The following is a 25,899-nucleotide window of genomic DNA, read 5'->3' on the forward strand; positions in this document are numbered from 1 at the left end:
TGAAATGTGAAGATTAAAATCCTTTCTAGCAAAATAAATCTCTGAAATGAGCAGGTTTAGCTGTGGAATAGCTTCTAGACTGACAAGAAGCGTTTAGCAGTTTCTCTCCCCGAGTCCCTGGTCTCTCAGTGTAGGGATTTGGGTTTGTGATATTTTATATTTTAACCCTGTTCTGCACACGGATTATGTTTAAAGCATGTCTAGGTTGTTGCAAAGATGAGAAGTAAAGTCAGCGGAAAAAACTCTCTGCACTTTTACTTCAAAAACCAACAGTGAGGATTAATGCAGCCAATTGTTTCCTGTTGGTGTTTCTGTGCTCAGCACAGGCAGTACTTCCAGCAAGTCGGTGTACTTTCTTCAAGATGAGTGAATGCAAATTCTTCCCTTAAAGAAAGCAAAATATTCTGTGTGGAATCCTGGCCCCACTGAAGGTGATGGAAAATACTCTGGCAAAATTGAGTGAGACAGGATTTAACCTGATGTTACCACTGCATTATTTCAATGCTGTGAGCTATCTGAAAGTACAAGGTTAGAAATTTGATTCTAAGCACAGTCGGACTGGTGCCACTTTATTGATGTTCCTGGTTTTAGAGCAAATGAGAATAAAATCTGGCCTGTGGGAATGGTATCATGGGATGTGCTCTCTTTTTTCTTTCTTTCTTTTTTTTTTTTAATGTTTGCTTTAGGAACAAAACATTTGACTCTTGGGAAAAGCAAAACCAGTGCCCTCTGATGCCTTCATGCATTATGAGACTTGGACCTGACTACAGATGATTATACACTGATAAATACTGCCACCAATGCTACAACTGTACTGCTGGTCTTCCCAGTTGTGTTCAACACTGAGGAAAGCCTGAACACTGAAATCCTCTCTCTCTCTGCTGGTTGTTGGAAAAACTAGAATAGAGCAGCAAGAGTGCAGCAGCATCCCACCACCAGCAACGGGGTTGTCTTTAAAACAGGACTGGACTGAGAGGTACCATGGGCAAGAGGTAACTGGTAGCTTCTTGGGACTCATGTGATGAGAGGATGGTTTTTAAAATATTTTTATGATGAAGGTATTGTTCACAAAATATGGTGTTGAGAAATCAATGGTTTTGTTTGCACTTATATTTGCAAAATAATTCCTTTTTATTTACTTTCTGTCATACTGAATTTTCAATGGAAACATTTGACTGAAGGCATAGCAAGGAGCATGTGAACTAATTCTGTGAACAGAATTGGGATAAAATTTGAAAGCACCTTGAGACGGTGAAATCAATGCATTATGTGAATCTATTTTCTTTGCAATTTTAGTTCTCTCAAGAGCCCTGGAAACCTTGGAGGAAGCTTGCCCTTAGTGCATGTGTTTGATCTGGGAACTGTTCACAAACAGCAAATTCAAAACCTTCTAAATATTGGGGGTTCTAGAATGGCTGATGTGAGCTGTGGACACACAGGTCATGCAGCAGAAAACGTAGTTCAGTTCTTATCCCTCCCATCAGTACTACTTGTATAAGATGCACAGATTTTTCTAGAACTTGTTATAATGTATTACATATACTTTATGTTTCCCCACCCTGTTGTTTTGTCCTGTAAATCTGCCTTAATAGTTCTGTTTTAGGAATACAATGTTACATCTGCTCTGAATTTCTTTATTAGGAGTAACTCTACCATGCCCATGACTTTCAGTAGCACAGCATTTTGATCCTTTAGAAGAACAAGGGAGATGAAGCCCGAGATCCCCTTCAGATTAGTCAGAAAAAAACCCCAAAGGCTTACAAATATTTCCGGATTGTCTCTCAGGGTAAGGAAAATACAGTTTTCTTAACTTAGACAGTGCAGTCTTATTGAAATATAAATATTACATTCAATCAAAATTGTAATGAAAACTGAGAGAAAGCCTAATGTCAAATAAGTTGCAGAAAAAGCAATTGCCAACTAAGTCAACAGCAATCTAGAATTTAACTTCACTAAAACTGGTGTCCAGTCCTGGTAAGATTCAGCTGGTTGCTGTCTCTGCAACTGATGGCTGCATCAAGCTCCATCCAGGCCTCAGGGGACATCACCTCTGAGTTGGGAATGTGTAGAAACCAGATGACTCATCACACAAGAGATCTCCTTTGCAAAATATCCTAAAATCGGCATAGATTCAGTCTAAGAAAATAAGTAACTTTTCATGGTGTAAAGTTCATTGAAGTATTGGCAGATGGTGTTTCTGAGGTCTCTTTAGTCAAGAGTATTTTATTATTTTTAATTGGGCCTGATGGATTGGTTAAAAACTGACTCTAAAGGCAAGAGATGCTAAAGAGATACTAATGGAAGCTGGGAAAGGTACAATCTGACAGCTTGTGTCATGTAGAGGATATTTCCTGGGTGTCTTCAATGCTTTCAATAAAGCACAGAGGGCGAAAAAAGGTGCTGGACAATTGCAATAGCAAATAAAGAAGCCATAGATAGTACTACAATTCTATTTTCACAGTCCTCACTCAGAAGGAGCTGAGTGCATCAATGAAAACAGAGGTAATAAATGTAGTAGTGATTAAAACGTAGCAGTGTGATTTAAAATATAGAGCTGGAAAATAACAACGGCATTCATGGGAAAATGTAACACAGTACACCCGGGGAAACGTAATTTGAAACACAGACATCCAAAGGGAGGGAGAATCCTAGAAAGCAGCAATGCTGGACGAGACCTCAGGGTCAAATTAGACATGAATTTGCAATATGATCTAACAGCATGACCAGCCAGTGCAGTTGTGCTGTACAGAGAGGGGCGTTTCTTGGGAACGTGAAGGTCGCTCTCCTTCCTGCCATGGCTCTGACCACACTAGGCGCTGGGTCCCCGGTCACTGGGAAGGAATTGAAAACAAGGGAGAGTTAAGGAAGAAGGAGAGGGTGGACTGACACAGAGTGTTTACGGGGAGAAATGCAATAAAAGCTTTCTTAAGGCTTCAGGCACCGAGCAAGTACCTTTGCATTGGACCTAAATCAGCTGGGGGTGACAGCAGTTTGCCTTCTCCCTGTGCTCAGAGCTGTCTTGATGTCCACAAGGTGTCTTGCTGCCAGGGACACAGAAAGTCAGGATGTTTGGGCCTCACTGCCCACAGTGCTGGGAGCCTGCAGACCCCTGCCCTTGGGAGGCCTTGGCTGGGATGTGCAGCAGCCGGGCCCCACAACGCACAGCGCAATGACAGCTCGCGCTGCTGCCAGAGAGAGCTCAGGCCTCCTGCCGCACAGGGGCATCGGGCTGAGGCCATGGGCAGCCCCACACACCCCTTGGGTACCTGCCTTACCCCAGCAGGATACGGGGCAATAAGTAAGAAACTCTGGGAGCAGGGAGCCCAAGGCTGGCCCTGGGCACCAGGGAGGTATCCCACTCCCAGCCCCCACGCCACGGCTGAGGCGCATTTCACTGACGATTACACACCATGATTGTGGGGAGCAGAAACCAGAATTCAAGACTGCTCCCTTCTACACTACCCCAGTAACTGTTCTGTGAATAAATGGGTGACAAAAAGGTTTAAATTCTTGAGTGAGCATGCAAACCTGTACTGCTCAGGACAGCTGTGTCTAAAATGGCTCATCAGTTTGCAGCTGCTGATAAACATTTGTAGCCATATTCTCTGGTCTGGTTGAATGACTATGGCGAAAGGCAGGCTGAGCTGGTTTTGGCTGGGATAGAGTTAATTTTCTTCATAGTAGCAAGTATGGGACTGTGTTTTGGATTTGTGCTGGAAACAGTGCTGGTAATAGAGAGATGTTTTGGTTACTGCTGAGCACAGTTTACACAGAGCCAAGGCCATTGCTGTTCCTCATAACACCCCACCAGAAAGGAGGCTGGAGGGGCACAAGAAGCTGGGAGGGGACACCAGGACAGCTGACCCCAACTGACCAGAGGGATATTGCATTCCATACAGCATATAAAGCTGGGGGAAGGAGAGGGAAGAGAGGGAACATTCAGAGTGATAGCACTTGCCTTTCCAAGTAACCATCATGCATGATAGAGCCCTATTCTCCTGAAGAGAGCTACACACCTGCCTGCCAGTGGGAAGTGGTGAATGAATTCCTTGTTTTGCTTTGCTTCCATGTGTGTCTTTTGCTTTCCCTATTAAAGCATCTTTCTCTCAACCCGTGAGTTTTCTCAGTTTTAGTCTTTCAGTTCCCTCCTCCACCCTGCCGTGGGGGTGTGAGAGGCTGTGTGGGGCTCAGCTGCTCTCTGGGTTCAAACCATGACACTTGGACCTGACTACAGATGATTATGCACTGATAAATGGATAGGGAAAGCATGCATGGAGAACTGCCATATCATGCATGGAGAGCAACACTTACACCTCCCTTACTCAGCAGTGCCTCTGGAGTGTCTCTCCAGGCACTTCTTTGGTCTCCTAGAGGAGCTCAGAGAAATCTTCTGACTCCAGTTGGTCTTCCTAGATTGCTGCAGCAGCAGCAGCTCTGTTATGCTTTGTCTCATTACCTTCCTGCAGATGGGCTAGGGAGAGGGACATGTTCCCTGGGAGCCACAAATATGGCTTGGAAGCTCAGGAGGAGCAATAGAGTACTGTCATGAGGGCCAGTCCATGGTTCTTGGCATCCTGCATGGGGAAAAAAAAAAAAAAAAAGGCAGTTTGCAAATATATGTAGATTTTTTGTGTTACTTGAAGTTTTAAAATGTCTGTTTTTCAAAATCATTCCATCAAGAAACTTAACTGGAATGAAGCCATTCAGTATTTTTAATCTGGTCTTACTTGCTTTCTGGTATCTCTATCAGTAACAGACATTTGGCTATTATGCAGAAAAAAAATGAAATTCAACTGAGAAAGCTATTTGCTAACTAAAGCTGGTGTATGAAATTGCAAATGATGGTTTATAAAGTCAAAAATCTTTTTCTTCAATATGACCACAGAGGTCTGAAATGTAAGCTTAGACATGTACAATATAAATTCCTAATAGTATCTATCAAAAACTTGATGAGTGGCTGTTTGCATACATGGAAGCATGAATAATATCCATCAGAAACCACTGAGTTTGACAGAATTCCAAAGGAGGCTACATATTTTAGGTCACTGAAGTCTGGTGAAGGGAATTAATTGTGGACTGACTTTCATTTTATTGCTGTTATTAAGAAAAAAGTTAATGGTTCAGAGCCAAGCTGCAGCATGAAAAGATTTTTTATGTGCAGCCAAGTTATTAGAATGGTGAAGTAATATTCTGTCCAGTAGATGGCAAATTATCTGTTAACACAAACTGAAAAAAAGCTAGAAAGCTCTTCGCATTGCCTTGCCTCGCCTTGTGTTCCCTCCCCTTCCCTTTCCAAACAATATCTTGTGCCAGGTTCTCCATCCAGCAAAATGTGTTCATGTACAACACTGGATGTGACCAACAGCATCATTTGGCAAAAGTTCTGTGAAACACACTATTTCTCCACTTATTCCATGTTTCTCCAAGTGCTTAAGAAAAAGTTAATTAGGTGATTGTGCATCAACTTCAATATTTTGAATGCTGCTTTTCCAGTTCATGTGATTTTTATCTGGAGAATATAATAGCTACTAGACAGGAGACGAATAGCCAGTGATTATCAGTTTCTACACAAGTGGTATATCCTATGATTGTCTGACAAATTTAATTAGGATAATTCACCAGAAGAATAATTTAAAACCCCAAATAGTTTGCACTAGGTCCACCAGTTTTAATCTCTACCTTAGAGATCAGATTTCATTCTGTCAAGCAACAGTATTTAACTAAATTAAAAGAAATCCCACTCCATTACTGCTGAACTGAAGAAACCTTAGCCCAGTTTATTTTTCTGCTGTGCAGGCAGTAAGTCCTAACTCAGCTGTGCAATGGTTGTTGTGGAAAGCAATGCCCAAAAACTCTTCAAACAACATTTTGCACTAAATTAGAGCAGCTGAAGGACAATGGAGAAAGAGAAATAAGAAAGGAGAAAAAAGAAATAAGAGGATTGCAGACACCATGTCTCTCAAGGGCTGTGCAAACACAAGCTCTTTACTCCCCAGCAATGATTGAAAGACATAAATGAACGCTGCTGCAAGAAATTGTGTTACTGGTAGCTCTTTTTGTTTGCCTTTCCCCCAAGATGTAGATCTGAAGAGTAAATGGTCATTTTGGCTCAGTCTGTGCAGGCAGGACCAAACCTTGTCCCACTGTGTCATGGGCACTTTGGGTCCTTCTGTCAGTCTTGAGGGCTCTTTTTTGAGGGCCTGATGTTTGGGCTGAATATGACATATCATTGTGCACCAAAGAGGGTGGAGGAAAAAGTAACTTCTCTCTAATGCCAGACAGAAACATAACATTAGTCAAGGACAGCCTTTTTCTAATTTGTTTTCTGCTTTCATAAAATAGGAATAAGATTTTCACCATATTTTTGCTGACAAATAACAAAGGTTATTTCCCTAATATTTGCAAAGGGCTTTTTGGACCTCATTTAGAAAGTTTTGGAGATTCTGGAGTTGTTTTACTTCAAGTCTGTGTTTGTAAGGTAATGTACTTTTTCTTCTTTCTGGTATCATCCTAGACACAAAGAGTATGTCAAGAAAAACAACCCTGAAATGTTTTAAACTAAAAATCTCATGGATTTTGAGCTGCTGACACAACTTCCAAGGCTCAAACTACAAAAACAGGGATTTTAATATATTCCCTTATGATATATAGTCTTATTTTTATCTACTGATGATGTTAAGTCACTGCAATACACACCTTGTTGTCCTTGAAGCACAACTCAAGAAGACCTCTGGGGAGTTGTGAATGCCCCCTGCCTCCACATCCAGCTTGCTCCAACACCCCCATTGCAAGGCATGGGAATGGTGCCCCCTGCTCCAGTCTTGCATTGGCCTCTGGAGAGGAGCCTGCCTTCTGGCACAAGTTCAAAACCTTTTCTCCACTAAAGGACCAGACCTCAATTCCAAGCCCCTTTACAAAGAGGAGCTGGTATTTTTATTTAGAGTATAATGCCAGAAAGCCGTCTCTGAAGTAAAGGACTTTGTGAGAAGCACATGGTCAGACCAGATCAGGAGCAAAAGCCAAATACGCTGTGCAGTGAGGCCAAGGGTTGGGTTTGAAGCTGGATTCTCATTCGCTCAGAGGGATAAGACACTTGCATATTTTTAAGGATATCTCCTCAAATGCTTTGCTAGGACTTCTGAACCTTTTCCACACTCTGAGACATTTTACAATAAACAAGAATTTGTTTTCTTCTTTCCTACCAGCCACAAGCTGAGAGGAGTTTGCACCCATCAGAGCCCTGATGGGTGGCTGCTGTTTAATGTGACTTGCCGCATCAAACACCTGTTTGCCAGGGCAATTGTGCAAGAAGAGAGCCTGTCTCTACGGTCAACGTGGAAATGTAAGGACTTTCAAATTTTCTGTGTTTGCCTTTGAACTTGTATTTGTTCCTCAGTATTTTGCAGTCATTGTTTTAACTTCAGCAGGGAACTGACCCCTTTTCTAAAATCTTGGTGTCAGTATAAGACAGTAGATGATGAGATCATTAGGGGTAGTGTTACAGGATTAATAACCAGACTTAATCAAATATTATAAAAACTAAGTCGAGACTGAATAGGCTGCCTCAGTTGTTTTTGTCCTCTTAGCCTGTTTTCCTTATATTCATTTTTCATACTGAAGTTCTTTCCTGTGCAAATCCTTCCCTTTAATTGTTTAAAGCGTTTCACTTATTTGTTTTTTTTTTTCCCTTTACTTTAGTTCAGGAAACATTGCAGCTCTTGATAGACTGTTTTTTCTTTCTCCATAGGTTTCTTTTGAAAATCAGGAGGAAAATAATGTCTTGCTTTCCTGGTATATTCTGAAAGTACTGAGTTTTCAGAGATCACTTAAGATATGTGTTTTAATAATAGGATCAGGAGAGGCAGCTGCCTAATGATTAGAATTTGTGGTTTTATCTGAAAGTGTTGTTCTCTCTAAAATATTTTTAATAGCATGCTAAATGATGACAACATTAATTAGATACATGGACATTAATCATCCAGCTATGTGTAATGCACCCTTTGATGTAGCCTGCTTAGGAGCTTTAGGTCTGCCTGGCATTTCCTTTTCCCCAAGTATATTATTTTTTCAATAATTCAAGCAGGTATTTTACTGTGTTTCTTCAGTGTTGCTCTGGAAGAATAAGGTTCTAGTTGAGTGGAAGTTGCTAAGAGAGCCAGTTTCCAGGGCATGAAACCCTTTCATTTAAGGGGGCAAAGGTCGACTCAACAAGAAGTTGAGTCATGCCAAAAGCAGGACAAGTGTGTCCCCTGGGAGAGAGCCAGCAAGAACATCACATAGAGGAATTCCCTGCCTGAGGAAGGTGTTTCAGTCTGGAGAGCCTACTAGATTTTCTTAATCAATGCTAGACTTTGACAAGTGTGGAAATAGCTCTAAAGTCATTCTAGAATCATAAAGCAGTTCATATGCAGCTTCTGGACTTTCTCTGTTCTCTAATTTAAACCAGGGAAATTTGTAATGCTAATTACAACAACATGTCATAGCTGTAATTTTTCAGATGTCTCTAATCAATAATGGTATTGGAGGTCACACAGATTCCAGCATGTGTATTTTGCAAGAATTCATATTTTTCCTTGGTTTTAGTATTAAAGAAAGCATGTGTGCAGTGCTTAGCACAGGATTATTAGATAATCTGGAGAGAAAGAGGAAGAGAGAAATTTATGGGATTTGTCTTTAAAAAAAGTTGTGCATGATTTCTATTTGCTCACCTGGTGCTACTTTGCCTTCAACCTGTCAACATTATCTGAAAAGAAGTTCATAAGCATGCATGCATACGTGTGTGATTGTATGTATATGTGTGATCAGGAGAAAGGGAATACAAAGGTGACAGTACTTCTTCAGGCTGCATCCTCCAAAGAGCATATGTTAAAAAAGAAAAATGGTTTCAGAGATTTCACCCACTTTTTTTTCTAATGAGCAACATGAGTATATTATGAAAAATCAATAAACTGTCAAGCTATATATTATTTTTATGAACTTTACACTGAATTAGCACTTGATTTACTTGATTATTCAAAGATCAACAAAAAACCCCTCCATGCAATGTGGGCTGTGGCAATATGTTTTTTACAAAGGTGTTGCAAAGGTTTTAAAAGTGCAAGTTTTTAAGTGCGAAGGTTTTAAGAAGTGCTGACTGCAGACTACGGATGTGATTTGTGGTTGTGGGTGCAAGGCGTGTATTCACAGATGATGTGGGCAGCTGATTATACTTCTCATTTCCTACTGAGAGCAGTCTGCTTCCCTGGGACATACTCCTCCTGGTTCCTTGAGAGGTGCTAGGGCAAAGACCTTTACAATACTCCAGAAACCTGGATCAGATCTTGGTGAGAGGAAAATGCTGATAGATATCTTAGACCATGACCTTGAGGTTTTATAGTATCTTGAGAAATTTCATACTGCAACCAAGTGTTTGCAAGTTTGTTTCCCTTTTGTTAATCACCCAGAAGTGTGACTCCATGTCCTGCAGTTTGTGTGGCAAGACCTGTACTGCCTGAGTCTGGAGGTTTTTCCAAATATGCCATGGAAACAGACTTAATAATGAGACTTTTTTTGTCAAAACTCATTCTGTCTCAAGTTTTCTCATCTCCTGATCAGCCATTAACCAACCATTTGTTATTAAAAGACTCTCCTCCTTTCAACCAAACACCAACAGTATCACCTAGTAACATTCAGCAGACTTGTAGCTGTAACCTGCCAGCGCCTTCCTGTTGTGTAATGCATTCAACACATTCCCAGCAGATTTTAATTTACTCTAGCAATGTCTAGATGAATTCACACACAGCACATTGTAATGCAAATGGAATGGTTAAAATAGATCACACATCTCTCTTCCATCTCAATTTCAGTCTAATGTATCATTGCAGCTTATTCTGTAAACTGTTGAAGCCATCTTCATTCAACTGTAAACTAAAGAGACTAGATGTCTATCAGACGAAACCAAAACACTTCTTGATTAATCACAACCTCTTGACCTAATGAGTGATAGCTGTGTTAAAAATGTTGTCATTATCTAAATGGAGTACCCAAATGTCCTGCAGATCCTGAGCAAATTGACTCTCTTCTATTTATAAACACCACTGGAAGATGAACTCCTGGGTTTATATTGGAAAAGGGACATCATTCATTTTTATCCAACATACCTGCTTTTAGTGATATTACCCACACACGCTGGTTCTAGAAAATCTTAACAACTGAAGTGGTTTATATGCTTTTAAGACTAATTTTGAAGTTTATGTGTACATTCATCACACCGGAGCTGGGTGCTCAATATCTACCTAAAATGCATAGTATTATTAATACATGTTAAAGTTCCTTCTCAGACTTTCTGTTAGATACTAAGCATCATTAGCACAAGATATGGAATTCTGGCTTTTCAGAGTTTGTATAAACGTTATTTGCTGCTGAGGGCATTTTTCCAACACGTAAAATGTGCATCTCTTTGTGTGCATGACAAAGTGATAAATCTTTGAAAAGCCAGTTTTATAGCTATATATTGCCAGTTTTTTGATTAATAAGCTGGTCAAATGCAAATAAAGATGCTGTTATAGAAAAAAAATCAAATTATGTACAGATTTTTTTTCCTGTTGCTTCTAAAATACTGGCTGTTCCTTTCTACATGTTGCTCCAATGAAGCCTTGAGAGGAAAGAGGCCTGGATTGCACATGTCCCTAATGATTTACAGTTCTTTTCTTCCAGCAGATGCCCATTTGTTATGATATTACTTTTAATTCCTAGCAGGTATAGTAGTTTTTATTCCTAATAAGTAAAAAAAAAAATTTAAAACCCACAATAAATTAATGCACAACTAGTTCTTGTGCTGAAAATAAATACAAAGTCAGACACAAGTTCCTTTTTTGGAAAATAATTGGAATTTAATGTAACTAAAAAAATCCCTGTCAGCAAAACGAACAGCAAAATCCATTCCACATTTGTAATTTATTGCTACTGTTCACTGCAGGGTGAATGAAAATGATCAAATAGCAAAGGCCCTTCTCAGCCTGCATGGGTGGATGCGTTGAGGTGCACAGTGCTCCCGAGCAGTGCAGGTAGGTGTGTCACACCCCACCTGTGGCTGCCATGGTTTGTTAGACCAACCCTGGGGGCAAACCTGCTCTACAGCCTGAGCTTGGGATCAGCTGTTTTTGGGAAGATGCTCTGAAGCAAGCTACAGCATCCTTCCTCCAGCCAACACGAATGTGCAGCCAAGTCAGCTGGATTTAGGACCACTCAGATTTAAAGCCTCTCTCTCACCTGGCAGTGGATCTAGTGATTAACACCTCACCAGGAGCCTGCCCACAGGATGCAGAAGGCTTTCCTATTTCTCCCTGATACTTTTCTTGCAAACTCAAGGTTTGCACTAGGTTTTTTGCCACAGCTTGCCCTGAGGCTGCCTGTTGAGGCAATTACACACAATGACAGAAGCCTCCTTTGAGTTGTTTTGTAGGATAAAACCTATCATCCTCTAAGAAGAGACGGTGTTTCTCAGTCTCCCATTTAATACCTGGCATTTAGATGTATGAAAATGCACCCATTAAATGGTCAGATCATGACCATTTAATCAAATTATCCACATCACCATGCAAAAGTAGTTTCTCTTTTTCAGTATTTTTTGCCTCAGAGATCTCTAAATCCTGACATATTTTTTTTCAGCGAGGACTCTACAACACTACTCAGATTTCTCATGTAAATACAAAATAATATTGTACCAAAGCTGGTCCTGCTGGAATCTCAATGGGAACCTTGATATTTCCTCATTATCAGCTACACTTCAGACATATTTGCAATCTTGTTTTAGCCAACATAACCGTGCTTTTCTGTTCTAATATCATGTGACTCTAATATCTTGGAGAAGCCAAAGTATAATAAAGCAATGCAGTTTTCTTTTTTAAGTAGAAGTAATTTTATGAAGAGAGGAAAAAGAAATAACTTTGTCTGATCAGGCCAAATTTCCATGGGAGCGTAACATATTATGGTAGTCTTATTTTTGTTCTTAATCTTTTATTGAACCACAATTCCATTCCTTCACTAATGATATTTCATCTAAAATACCTTAGGCCTAAAAGCATTTGTCTGTAGTTGGTCTAGTATTTAAATTGTTCTAATATTGAATATTTCCAGTCTTCTGGACTTCTGAAATACTTGTTGCATCCAAGTTCCTTAGGTGGTTATAAGGAATTTAGTTAGTGCTTCCTGACTAGTGGTGTACCAGGAAGTTTGACTGAATGATCTGAAAGTCCCTTCTGACCATAATTTCTATGAAATCTTTGAAGCTGGCTCTGGCAATATTACAAAGGAAATCTGTAAGGAATGATGAACCATTCTTGACCAAGACTTTGCACTGCGGTTGTGCCTCCAGCATGAGGAAAAACCTTTGTTCCTTAGGAATTTTACCTTCACCATAGACATTTCTTGCAGCCAAATCTTTTCTTTAAAATCATTCACAGCATCACTAGAATTCCAAGGCAAAAGGAAATTTTATTTGATTTATAATATTAACCTTCACAGAAAAAAATTGTTTCCTAGAAAATTAGTTTCCTGATGTATACTGGTTTATACTATCAACACAAAAAACACTTTTCAAACTCCAACAGTGTTAGTCTTTTAGTATTGTTCCTTATATTTACCATTGTAACACACTTTTTACCAAAAAAAGAACAGAAAATTGAAAAGAGAGAAAATTTTGTACATAAATTAAATGCTCCTACTTTTTTTTATTTATATCACAATTTATAGACTATCAACATAAAAATATTATATATGATAATATACGTAATATAATGTGTGCCTTATGATAATACACATGCAACTATATAGACTACATACATTATACACATATGATGTGTAATATAATAGATCTATTAGCTCCTCCAAGGACATACTGATATTGCTATACTGTTACTGATATTGCTATAATTGTCTATAATGTCTTTGAAGCAAAAAGACATTTCCCTGACTAACTTTTGGCCAGGTAGGTCAGGCAAGGACAGAAGCTGCTGCTGGCTCTCCACAGAATTGTTCAGCTACTGATATGTAGCTGGTACTGGTGTGAGCTCAGTAGTGCCCAACTGCAGTATAGAAGAGTGAGGTTGTTTCACCAGAGTCCATTGTCTGGAACAAGCAACTGCAAATCTGCGCTGTCTGAACCCTCCCTTAGGGAAAATGCTTTTGTGAGCTGTCCTTGCCCCCAGGAAAGGTCCTCCTAAAGCTCAGCTCAAGTTTCAGCATTTCATATTAATAAATGGCTGATATCTGATCCCCTTTTTTATGTTCTGACATTAACCAAGGGACAGAAAGCTCCCTGGATCAGTGCATTTCATGCAGAATCAGTAGAAGGTTGTTTCTATAGGTACCATAAGAGTGTTTTGATGATCACACCTTATGTGGCATATTGTTTCTAGTTTGTTTTGATCTTACCTATCCAGTGCACTGAAAAATACATCGCTTTGCATTGTTTTACTGACTCCACAGATACATTAATAAGTCCAAGATGTGCCAAAATTACCAACCTCTTCAGCTGTTTGCTTGCAATCCTTGCAGGAGGCCTGAACTGTCTTTAAGTCAAACCAGTGAAGTGTCCTCTTCTGCCCTGTAAGCCATATTTTCCCAGAGGGGCCTTGGCTCCAAAAAACACTTCTCAGCAAAGCACTCCCCTATGCCAAAGCTGGGCACTGATTGGACACTGGCCCAAAAAGCCTGTGCTGTAGAGTGTGTCAATAATTAGTCACGTGAAACTTTTTGGGGAAAGTGATTGAAACCTAAGTCTAAGAGATGAGTCACAAGATCTAGAAAGGCTAATTAACCCTGTCTCACTGTTGATTATATTTGGCTTCTGTTGATGCTAAAGATAATCTGGTTTCTGCAGTGTACTTCTTGGGTCTTCAGGTTCAAGGGGCCCTAGTTCTCTCAGGTGCTGAATCAAACCTATGTTAGCACTTCAAGAAGTCCATTAAATGCTTGGAAATGTCTGAGCCAATGGATTTTTAGGATCTAGCTTTGATCCAGCAGGGCCAGTGATGGGTTAAGTTAACACAGGCACATATTGAATGTATTTGGAAATGTAGAAAGCACAGTGTTCTCCAGGACTCAGATCCAGGAGTATTGTGTGGAACACTTGATTGTTCCTGTACAAAGTTGTCTTGAGACTCCAGATGTGCTGGGCAGTGCCCCAACGGATGTTTTCCCTCAGAAGAGTTAGTTCCATGCAAAACCATCTATGGAGCCTCTCCTCACATGATGCAGTAAATCTGCAGCCAAGATAAAACTCTGAAAAATAATCAAGAGTTCATAATACTCCGATTCTTTATAGCTGATGTTTAATTTGTGCAAGAATATCACTATCACTCCTACTTGTCCGTGTGCAAATCTGCAGGAAACCCACTTTTAAAAGTGGAGTTAGAAGGCAGGCTAAAATCTCTTCACAGACGCAGAGCTGGGAGAGTAACCCCCTTTTGGCTCCATGATCTGTCTGATGGAAATAGCAGTTCAGGTGCAGACAGTGGGGGTGGAGGGAAACCATGTTCTCTATTATTTACACGTCTCTAATTTCAAGCTCCAGTTTTTCGAAGTAAAATAATTTGCCCCCCACATGGTATCTGTTTCTGGAACTTATTATCTGCTTTGTTGAGTTCAGCTGGCATTCAGATAAGGATAATTTAATTAGGCATCTTAGTAATCATACATGCATACTTACTGCCACAGCAGGGGGTGGCTTCTTCAAAACAAAACCCTTCACATATTACTTTGGACAGAATGTTTTCTCTGAAAGATTTCACTTTTTATGCATGTATGTGTACATTACCTTCTCTTTCTCTAGAGTTCACATCCCATGGTGTTTTCCCTTTGAGGATTTTCATGTTGTTTGGGAATATCCCTACCTACAAAAATTTCCTGTGCTTAGGAGGTGTTCTTTTGAGAAAATGCTCATTTTACACTGATGGTCTACTTTGAAGAGAGGGATAACATTGGGGGTTGCTCTGAACTGGAAATTCTCTCAAGCCTGAGGGGACATTTCCCTGAGATCGAGGGATATACATGCAGATGTTATTTCTTTGGGAATCTGCCTGTTGCAAAGATGTCCTCACTTACTCCATGCTACTTTCCAGTTTACAGTGTCATCATATTTTCCATCTGAAAATCCAGGGAGAAGAGCATGTTTACAATAGTGCCATTAGGAATAGCTTGAGAAAGAGTTTAGTGGGAAAGGTCCAAAACTGAGTGGGGAATGGGTTTATGGCTTGTGCTGCTGTTCACTATTTTGCCTGTTCTCATATTTGCGGATTCAAAATGTCTGGCAATAAGAATCAATTGATGTCCAATAGATTAACAATGTAAAATAAATTAAAATTTGCATTACTTAGTTCTGCTGAACTGTTGGGAGATTAAAACATTGAATTTCAAGTGAAATCCAGCTTCTGCAAACAGCCTAAACATTGGAAAACAGCTAAAATAAAACTTTTTTGTGAAAACTTTAATAATGTTTTGACTGTTCAAAATCTGTGTTTGAATTGTAGGCTGCAGTCAATACCCACGTGAAAGAGCAAACACATTGGACCGGAAACTTCATAAAAGCAATTGTGTAAACTGGAAACAACTTGTTCAGGAGAAAATGGCTGGCAAAAGAAGCACAAGTTAAAATATTTAGGTTAGGCTGAAGTAGCTATGAGCTTGATCATTATATGTATAGATGCAAGCAAATAGCTTGTGGGTGGGTCCAAAGTCAATGTGAACCTTTATGTGGAAAATACTGCCTATGTGGGTATGGAAAATAGCCCACTTAAACTATAATTATAGGGAATATGCGCAAAAAAAACTTGAATATAACACCCATGTAGAAAGGGTATTTCTTTTATACTACTCTGAATATGTTCCATGTCATTCTCAGTCCTAGTGCAGACAAGATTATACTGTACTCGTATTATTGCTACAAAGTAAACACATAAAGAAGTAAAATATTTATTTAAAATTCATATAATAACAGTGGAAGAAAAAAACTATGTGCAACTGAAGTTAAATCAGATCTCACAGACTGTTACAACTCAATTTCTAAGTAGGGCACTTAGCTGGAATCACTGTACAGCAAGCATGGAAACCAAGGGTAGGAACCTTCCCTAATACTGGTTCCATTTTATTGTTTACCTCTTGGTGTCACACTAACTTCTGAAAATAAATCTATTTAGCATGCAGGAGCGGAAATTAGTTGCAGGACTGCAGATACAACTTTAAATAAATAATAATAATACCATGCCCACTGCAGCACAATGTCATCAGTCTCCAGCTTCATCCTCATTCTGTATCACAGCAAAGGTGTTATCTTCCATGTGAATGACTGAAAAGGATACACAACATATCTGAGGAGTCCTAAGGATCAAATACTGACATGACTGAGCAGGAAGCAAATTGTGGATGAATAATACCTAATGAAATGTACTACTGGACTGGCTAATAAGAAGAACATAGAGCTGTTAGCATCCATAACCTTATTGTATTTATGTTACTCCAGACATCACAGAAATAGCCCTGAACATATGCTATTTTTTTTCTTAGAAAACTACTGTAGTTCATTCAAAAATTAGTTCCCCTTTTCAATGAGGGAAACATTTCTTCTCACTTTTTCCAGATTTTTCGGAGGTTGCTGAAATCTCATCCACAGAATCCTTAAATCATTGCCTCTTCTCTGCTTTTTGAGGACATCTTTGGTGGAACTGTGCCTTGCTTTTATTGGTTCCAGAGTCTTCCTTTCCTATTTTCATCTGCAACATCTAAAAACACTCAGCACCACATGGAAGCTGGGGGTCTGATAGTACAAATATTTCACACTAATATCCATTTGTTGAACTTACTTTTATGCACAAGTCCTGAGAAGTCCTGTCTTACAGATTTAAGAGGATTTAGGATCTTGTTTACTGCCTGGGGCAATAACCAGACTTTCTTATGGGACGTGCCAAGCTTTTGTGCAGACCTTGCACAGCTGTGGCTGTGGCATACTGTGGCTCCCATGTGTTTGGGAGGTGAACACTCCATACTCAGAAGTGATAGTTCATGGGGCAAGCACCAGTGGGCAGATTTAGAGAACGTTTATATCAGGACCCATGTTACTCACATTATGTCATTTCCTTTTTGAAGAGGATAACATGTCATTTTTTCTTTAAAACAAAAATAAACAACCCCAAAAAACCCAAAAAAACCACCAACCCAAACTCAAATAGTTTACCTAGAGTGAATTCCACATTTGAAATCTTTAAAGTCTAAATATCCTCTTCACATGTGCATACGGACAATAGCTTTTGATTTAACTGAAAATATAATCACTGGTGCAAATATTTTGGCCTGCCCTATCCCATATACAAAGCTTAATCATCCTAATGCTTCTTTCTGCTAATGTGCTTGTGTTTTATCACAAAACAATATGTGGGATCAGTTAGAAGTTAAAGGGGAAGAATTGAAAGTGAATTCATAAATGATAGCTCATAGGAAGAATTAAAAAATCCCAGAGTGAGGATGACTTCAGCAAAAAAGAAACAAACAAGAGGCGTAGAAAAAATATGATGCAGCTTTTATATGGGGCTTGCAAACGGAGGATGGAAACGTTAATCTCACAAAAGAGACAGAATCTTCAATTTTCCTTTAGAGCCCATTCTCCCCTCAAAACATGCAAAATAAGTCCTTAGGAAAAGGAGAAAAAAATATATTTGTAAAGAAAGTGATTAGACAAGTACAGGGCACTGAATTCAGCATGGAGGACTCCACTCAACTCTTTGAAGTTACACAGACCTAGAGCTGCAGCAGTGAATCAAGCCCAAAGAGAGGCAGGCTTCTCAGTGCTGCAGTTTAACATTCTGGTGTGGTTGCTACTGGTTCCAGGTGGCAATTAGATATTGGAACAGAGTAACAGGGCTTCTGCTTGTCCAGCAGAAACCAACTGAAGGATTTTAATGGGACCTGGTATTTCTACTGAAGGAAGTATGAATTCTGGCAGTTAGAGCAACAGACCCATATTATTTACTAGTGAAAATCAGCAACACTCTGGTGGAGTTAAAGCAATTCACACCAGCTGAGATTCTGACCTATTAGAGTAGATTTATACAATAACTTCCTCCTTGTGCCAAAGATTTCAGGGTTCCAGAGGCTGTAATATTGTTGGCCTATCTATGGACAAGAAAAATGAGGAAGATTAATGCAACAAAAAAGTTGTCCTGAAGGTCAGTTATTGGAAAGGAAGCAAACTTGCTTTCAAGAGGAAATCAAACGCAGAGACCATAAAATAGATCTCTTCCTCTGAACTCTCTAACTTGCTTTCGTTTTTTCTTCAAAGGCAAACAAAATGTTAATGTAAAAGCCAAAGCCTCATTTTCTGGTTTGCTCTGGCTCTTGCACCACACCCTTCATTAGCAGGATCAGATGGCTATCCAGTAGCACTTTAAGGCCATGTACCATGTGTGGTTCCTACTCTCTTTCTCTCTCTAAGAAGAAGTTGTGCACAGATTTGTGTAAAACCCCCTTTTTGATGTTTTATTATGTGTTTAGTAGAGAAGTGAGGTTGGGGGAGTTTCTTTTGCACTTGGAAGAGAAGTTAAAGAGGTATGTGGGATTTTCTGGTGTAACAAGCATTCCTTCCAGTCTTAGACCGGCTTCCAAAAGATCAGTTCCCCACCAATGGGTTAATTCTTCTGCAGCTTCCTTTCAATACTGTCCAAAACCTAACAAAAAGATGAAGATTCAAATGAGGACTAAGGTATTCAAGGTGCATGAACTCAGAAGAAAGTAATCAGAAAAATGGCTGGCTTTACAGGTGTGGTAAAAGCTGGATCTGCAAAAATTTGCTAGTCCCGTAGGGATCATCTTCACTGAAGCTGGTGACAGCAGTTAGGTAGGTAATAAACCCACAAAACAACTTGAGGACATTCTGGCCACTGTTGTGTGTAAGTCCTCAATACATATGGATCTGCAGATGGCTGCATTTCTGAAATGAATCTTCCCCTAACACAGAAAGGCCAACACGGAAGGATCCAGATCATGTTGGCACTAAGCAGGCTGACCCTTAAGACTAATCACTATTTACTGTAGGTTGCTGTTCTCACTACTAACAGACCAAGAACTCAAATCCATCCTCAGGTGCATTGAATAAGAGAGGTTCTCAAATACCAGGCAAGAAGACATTTTCGGATTCAAGGTCTCGGATACATGGAGACAGCGGAAAGATACCTGTCACTTATTGGATAGGATATTTTTCAATGTGGTAAGAGTATAAACAAGAGCAGCAGTTCCAATCCAGATTTCCTCACCTTCCCCAACAAGTGACTCAGGCACAAGACTATAGAATCATATTCTCTTTCTTATTCATTGTTATTTAATATTTCAGACAGATTGACAAAGCCTTCTCCAGAAGAAATTCAAATATCCCACCTATGAATACCTTACAGATCATACCAAGGACAGTCTACTGGGAGTGAACATCGTTTTAGGCAAGAGAGGTAATCTAGATCTCATGTGCTTCAAGGAAATGCTTAAATATCCTTTTAGGAAGGAAATGGGGGCTTGTGTCTATCCCTTCACCCAGTCATATTCAGGAAATAATGAGAGTCATTATGGACACTTCCATAAGTGGGAAGGAAGAGGGAGGGAGGTTTGGGGTTGAGCAGTTTCACCAGGCCTGGGAGCCTTCACACCAGAGATATCCTTGGTAGGAGTTTCAGCTCTCCACCAGGCTGTTCCCTATTAAAGAGGGTAGCTTTTGTGAAACTTGCTGTAAGCACCTGACTCTACCCAGCAATTGTTGAGTAATTTTGGCTCGTAATAAGAGAAAATGCTTTTTCCGAAGTAGCAAGATGCCTAAGCATATGGTCGTATCAAGCTGAGAAAAAGGTTGTAAGTGATTGTCTTTTTCTAGTAAGAGCATTATTTCATACACTTCATTGCACAAACTGTAAAAGCTATTTTTAAAGTAGCAAAAACAAGCTTACATCACTGAGATCATCCCAGAGTTATTGTTTTTCAGGGATGGAAAGAAGAACCTTGAATGAAATGCTCACAGAAAGCCCATCGTTCCCCAGAAATACATAATATCGAGAAAATTTAGGCTTTTTTCTGCAAATTTTATTCAGCACTTTCTACATTTTTTCTATTCCTTTCTCAATTTTTTCTTCTTGGTACTCTGTAGCTGCTAAGCACTGATCTGACATTTTCACCGAGCTACCCACAAGAACAAAACCTACCAGATCTCTTTTTCAGTGATAATAGCTTATCTAGAGCTCATAACTGAGTGTGTGCAATCAGGGTTCCTTGCCCCATGCATATTACTTTGTCATTCTTAAGCACTATTATTACAGCACAATCATCTCTCAACCCTACAATGTCTCTGACAGAATTTCTTTTTATGTGTTGGAAAAAAAATCTATTGCCCTTTTTTGTTTCTTTTGTGTGCTATTCCTTACAATCTTTCTGGCCAGCTTTTTTACGAATTGACATTTGACTTATTATGCCTTATGTTCCTTGCTATTTTCTTCATGACTTCCCATCAGCTCCACTGTTTGAAGGATTTTTTCTTACCCCAATTAGCTGCCCTTGCTATATTATACACTCATGCTGCCTTTTTGTGTGGTCCTTTAAGGATTGGTTTCTGAGGGTTTTTTTAGATATGTAATATACAATTATTCTGAAACTATAATAGTGTGTATAAATACAGGATCTACACATTTTTTGTTGTTTCTTCTTTTAAATTCCATTTTAACAGGATTTCTCACTTTTATGTATTTCCCCCTTCTGAAAATACAATTTTGGCTGTTCACTGCTATTGGAATGTTGATTTCAAGTGCTTTATGGTCAGAAAGAGTGATCCTTCATCTTGAAGGAGGCCCCACGTATTGTTTAGGACTAAATCAAAACCTGCTTCTCCCTCCATGGACTAGCCTGCTAGTTGCAGCACACAGCAGTCATTTCTGTTAACTGAAACTTTAGTCTTCTGCCAAGGACTCTGCTGAATATTTATCATATACAGGTATCTGAAGTGTTTCTGAAGGGCTTTCTGAGGAAATGATGCACACTAAGGCTCTGTGAAGCCACAGGGAGAGACCTCCATGACATACAAGGCTTTCCTTTGTGCATTTCCCACTTGTTGACAAGACTGCTGCAGTGGCAAATATCCTTTCCCTTGGGTATGGGTTGCTACCTCACCTCTCACTTGATTTCAGTAAAATTAGCAATGGTTGAATTGACAACACTTTATTTTATGAGTCTCTGAAAGCAGAGGAAAGACCCAGTACTTTGCTTTCAAGTTGTCTAGTTGGTTTTGACCAGCTCTCTAGTCCTGCATTGTGACTTTCAGCTTGGATGGATGGAGAGGTGGATGGGCGGACAACATGTAACGTTTGACTGAGAGCAGTTTCTGCACCTCACTGAATCCTACCTATGGATTAACCCAGACTATTCTCAAATCCCCATGGCTTCAGAGGAGAGCCTTGGAAGTTTTGAGGTAAAGAACAGTGTTTCTATATTACCTTAAATAAATTCATTTTTTCCTGAAAAACTTATTTTAGTCAAAATCAAAAGCATAGCAGGTTGCTTTTCCTGTCATACTATTTTCATCCCAAATGTATGTACTAATATTGGAGCCGGAGAGAAGAATGTTTGTATTGCTTGATGCAGAGCAGATATCACATAAATTAGTCTAAACAAAAGTCCAGCGATGACATATTACTTCTTTTACTTATTTGCAGTAACAGCAGTTATTAATTTTAGATCTAAGCATAAAATATGCATATCCTTGGAGTCTGTTTTGCTATGGGCCCTTTATTTGATACACACAACCATTAAATTTGAAATTGTTCAGAAACTACTGCCAAATAGCAATCAAGCAGTTGAAAGAACATAGCATATCCAATTGGGTGTCTGCAACAAAAAGGATTAATGTTTTCTCTGCTCAGATATGTGCTTGAACTGAGGATACCAGCACTCTCTTGTGTCCCATTTGAAAAAGGGCTTGGAAAATAAGTCTTGAAATTTGGTGCCCAGGGACTGTAAAAAGTCAGCCTGGTTGATCCGATATTTCTCCATATGAGGCTTTGATCTTTCAATACATAAAACCCACAGAGTCCTGTGGAAACATTCCTCATAGCATAAGAATTACTGAGGGAAAGGTATGAGGAAGAAAGAGGGAAAGAGCAGCTCTTCTGAAGGGGTGGTGCTACCATCTGTGGTTACAATATGTGGTTACATGCTGTGGTCACAGTAGTAGAAAAATGTCATTTACCTTTACTCAGCCAGAAGACCAAGGCATCATGGATGGAACTCCCAGTGTGTGATTATTTGTCCCAGAATCTCTGGGATTTTTGAAAAGTGACCTCATACTCAGCCTCCTTGGTAGGCCTGTAACCAATGTGCACTTCCTCAGCTAGTTGTCAATGACTCATTACAAGTGCTGGCTGAAGCCTGGAAAATTAGCTGGACACAAGCTGTGGTAATGAAATATTGACGCTGATTTAAGCGTCTTGATGACTTGTATTTTACATAATTCTCTGGTACTATCCTCTAGATGTAAAGATAGTCACAGGGTTATTATTTCCCACTTTGTTAACAATAATTTCAAAGCTGTGACAACCTTCAGAGATACAACAGGTCGGTGTGATACAGCAGAAAACAAGCATGATTCTGGCTTGATGTGGGCAGCCTCCTCCAGGTTGGTCATGTAGCTTCCTGACTTCCTGTCTGAAATAACTTGAAGTATCTGCTGTCCTCAGCTGGCTCTGCTGATACAATCACAGAGGCAGAAATGACTGCAAGGAGTGACTGCCCAGTCAGTCTTCTACTTCAACTGAATCCTGGCGTGAGGAAGGGACTGGAGTGGAAGTGGAAAGGGAGAGGTGCTGATGAAGACCAGGAGTCTGATGTGTTTTACTGCTCCCTGCATAACCAGTAGTTTAGAACTGTGAGCTCATGGTCGGAGACTGGTTTATTAGTAATAACTTCCAGCTCTTGGGCTGAAATGGTTGTCCTGCCTAGAAGCAGGGTGTTTCTTTCATCTGCCTAGAAGCAGATATTTTTTTTCAAAAATTGGGGCTTATTAATAGTACTGTACACACCAAGGCACCCTAAAGGACTGCATCTTCCAGCATAGGCATCATTTAGAAACTGCTAGATGGGCTCATTTTGGATTCATTTTCTCTTGATCAGTCTATAATTGTGCAGCACAACGTCTAGGGATGTTTAGAGACTTATAATGTGCCAAATGTATAGAGAACTATCTGAAAACTATTAAAATTTTGCATATAATATGTAATATTTTTTCTACAACACCACGGTTTTTGGAACTAGATGTGATGATAAAAAAAACCCAAATTCTGTAACTTGCACTTTTAAATGTATCTAGTATTTGTCCTGCCCTATTAAATGGCCATATCGAGAACCACATTGTTTAAATTAATCACAACTGGATTGTGATTTAAAACTGGATTAATCATAACAATCAAATATTATTTTCACTTGTTATTTTTTTTGTTTTAAAACACAAAGTAGCTTATTATAATTAAAATGCTAATAGTTTTCCATAGGTATGTGTCAAAGTATGGATATTAGTTAGGTTTTAATGGTTTTCTTCTAAATTAGGGCTTTATCAAGGCTGGTACTCAGGTTTGGTGCCTGCATTCATTTCTCAGTCACGGTCTTCAGAGTCCAGAGAGAAATCAGTGCAGATAGAAGAACTGAAGTGACTTACCTGTGATCTTACTGCAGGCCCATGCTCACTCTCAGGTCAGCATCCAGCTCTCAGCATCCTCTTGCCAATTTTGTGCATGGTTTAAGAGGACTCTAACTATGGATTGGACTCAGGTTCAGTTCTGCAGATCTGGATGGGGAGCTCTGAACAAGGGGGTTTGGGCAGCAGCTAGAAGACAGCCCGAGGACCCTGGACTGCTGCCTTCCTGCTGGGTGAGTAACACATGAGAAGAGCACCAACACGGACTTATGAGTGAAGTTTTTTAATTTTCTTTATAAAAATTGACCATATTTTCCAACGTCTTTTACACATCCCTCAGTGAGATATTGAGAGAGTCTGAGGACTGGATGAGCTCGGCAGCCGCAGTGAAGACACCCACTAATGCAGGCAAAAGAACAGAGCTGACACTCTATGATTGTTACCCTCTGCATCAGCTTAAGGTCTGCAGCACCTTGAACCCAGTGTGGGGTGCAGCAATTTAAGCCTTTGCTGAGCCTAAAGTTGCCTGGGTTCTACCAGAAGAACAAACTGTACTCTGCCAGTGGCACAGCATGTCAGCCACACTCGGTTCAAAAAATCAGCAACATTAAAGATATTTTACTTCAGAATGTTATAAATGAAGAAAGATATACCAATAATGGTCCACAGATGTAGAGAGAAGAGGTGGGAGAACCAAGATTTAGGTCAGTAAAACAAATACTCTTGCCATGACAGATTAATCTCATCCAAGTACTCTGCTCTTTTTTTCCTGGCTGTCTGTAACCATGAGGAAAAATGCTGACAGGTCTGCCTCACAGACTTTGCAAATCGCTTCCCATCTGAACCACCTCAACAAAGGAAAAAGAGGGCATTCCCTAACCTAATTTTGAGTAGCAGGGTTTTTTCTGACAAAAGTCATTGTTTCTTCCGTGGAAATGAATATGGGTTTGAGCACATCCTTGAAGGCAGGGTTTTGATCCCTGTGAAGCTCACAGTGAGCCAGGAACAAGGAGTAGTCACAAGATGGAGAATATAAGCATCAGAAAGAGCAGATCTGAGTCATTAGAGTTCTGTCTAGAAATCAGTAGCCCCTAAGGAGGCCTGAGCATCCTCAGCTTCTGATTCATCCTTTGCAGGATTAGTCTTATAATATTTTAAATGGGTATCCATTCTATAGCAATGTATAGGAGTGCAGTGACCCTTAAATGTCAGCATCTAACATTACATTAATTCGCTCTCTTAATGAAACTAAAGAGGACTCAGAGAGTTTTGTGACCAAAGACTATTCACTAGAATTGCACCTTTCATTAACTGACTTTGGAAGGATGAAATGAAATTAACTTTTTGAAATATTTTGATATTGGATACACTGATTTTCTGAGAGCAAATCCCTCTGGTTCAGACCTCAAATAAGGGCTTCTGATGATTAGGATATAAAATGAACTGTGAAATTTTATATGCATAATATCCCTTTCCTTGTGCAAATCAAATTTGCTGCCCTGCCAAGTCGTTTGATCCTACATGGCACAGAAGCATGGTAGTCTGCAGCAAAAGCTCACATTTAAAAGATGAAATATTAGTGGTTATAGAAAATGGCCTTTCAAGGCTGGACACCTATGTATAAAAATGAATAGATAAAAAATTACAACTTATAATGGTATCATTGTTTTCAAAAGGCTAAAGAAAAAATCTTCAGTGGCTAGGACATGCTAAAAAACAAGACTGACACACACCTTTTCTTCCTGGACTGACTTTTGGATACAAGCCCAGGCTAAACTGGATTTGGAGGTCCAAATCTTGAAAATCTACCAATACAGCGTGTCAGGTCATCTGTAACCTGAATGGATCTCTGGGGTTTAAAATATTTCTTTGTTTCTAATGATATTCAAGTGCTGCCTGTGGCAGTTGAACACTTAAGGTCCCCAGGTCAATAACTTACATAAGAACATTTAGGAAGGGTATCAATTGTCCTGCTGTTCTGCTTTACTCTTCAGTTACCTGCAAGGGAAAAAAACCCACAGAATGATATGAAACCCCACTGACTGTGTTTGTTGCTAATAAAAATAAAATCCACTTTACCATTTTGTAGGACATGGACATAAACTGTTACAAAGCACACAATATATTAAATGCATCACCATGACAATCAGATAAAATCAAAGAGGACATTTGTGCCTAATTCTAAAGAAGAGACTGTTCATGTTAATGGACTGGAG

At 39.6% G+C, this 25,899-nt stretch overlaps 1 long non-coding RNA gene across 1 annotated transcript in view; it reads left to right on the top strand.

The window, feature by feature from the left end:
• LOC119699889 overlaps positions 1–19,544 on the top strand; it is a 30,665-nt gene extending 11,121 nt beyond the window's left edge. Inside the window, exons 2-3 of the long non-coding RNA XR_005256580.1 lie at positions 7,206–7,342; positions 19,358–19,544. This is a non-coding gene — a long non-coding RNA (uncharacterized LOC119699889). The remainder of the gene's footprint in view (positions 1–7,205; positions 7,343–19,357) is intronic.
• Positions 19,545–25,899: the final 6,355 nt, after the last annotated feature.

The sequence above is a fragment of the Motacilla alba genome, chromosome 3 (assembly GCF_015832195.1).
Source record: "Motacilla alba alba isolate MOTALB_02 chromosome 3, Motacilla_alba_V1.0_pri, whole genome shotgun sequence".
Classification (NCBI taxonomy): Eukaryota; Metazoa; Chordata; class Aves; order Passeriformes; family Motacillidae; genus Motacilla; species Motacilla alba.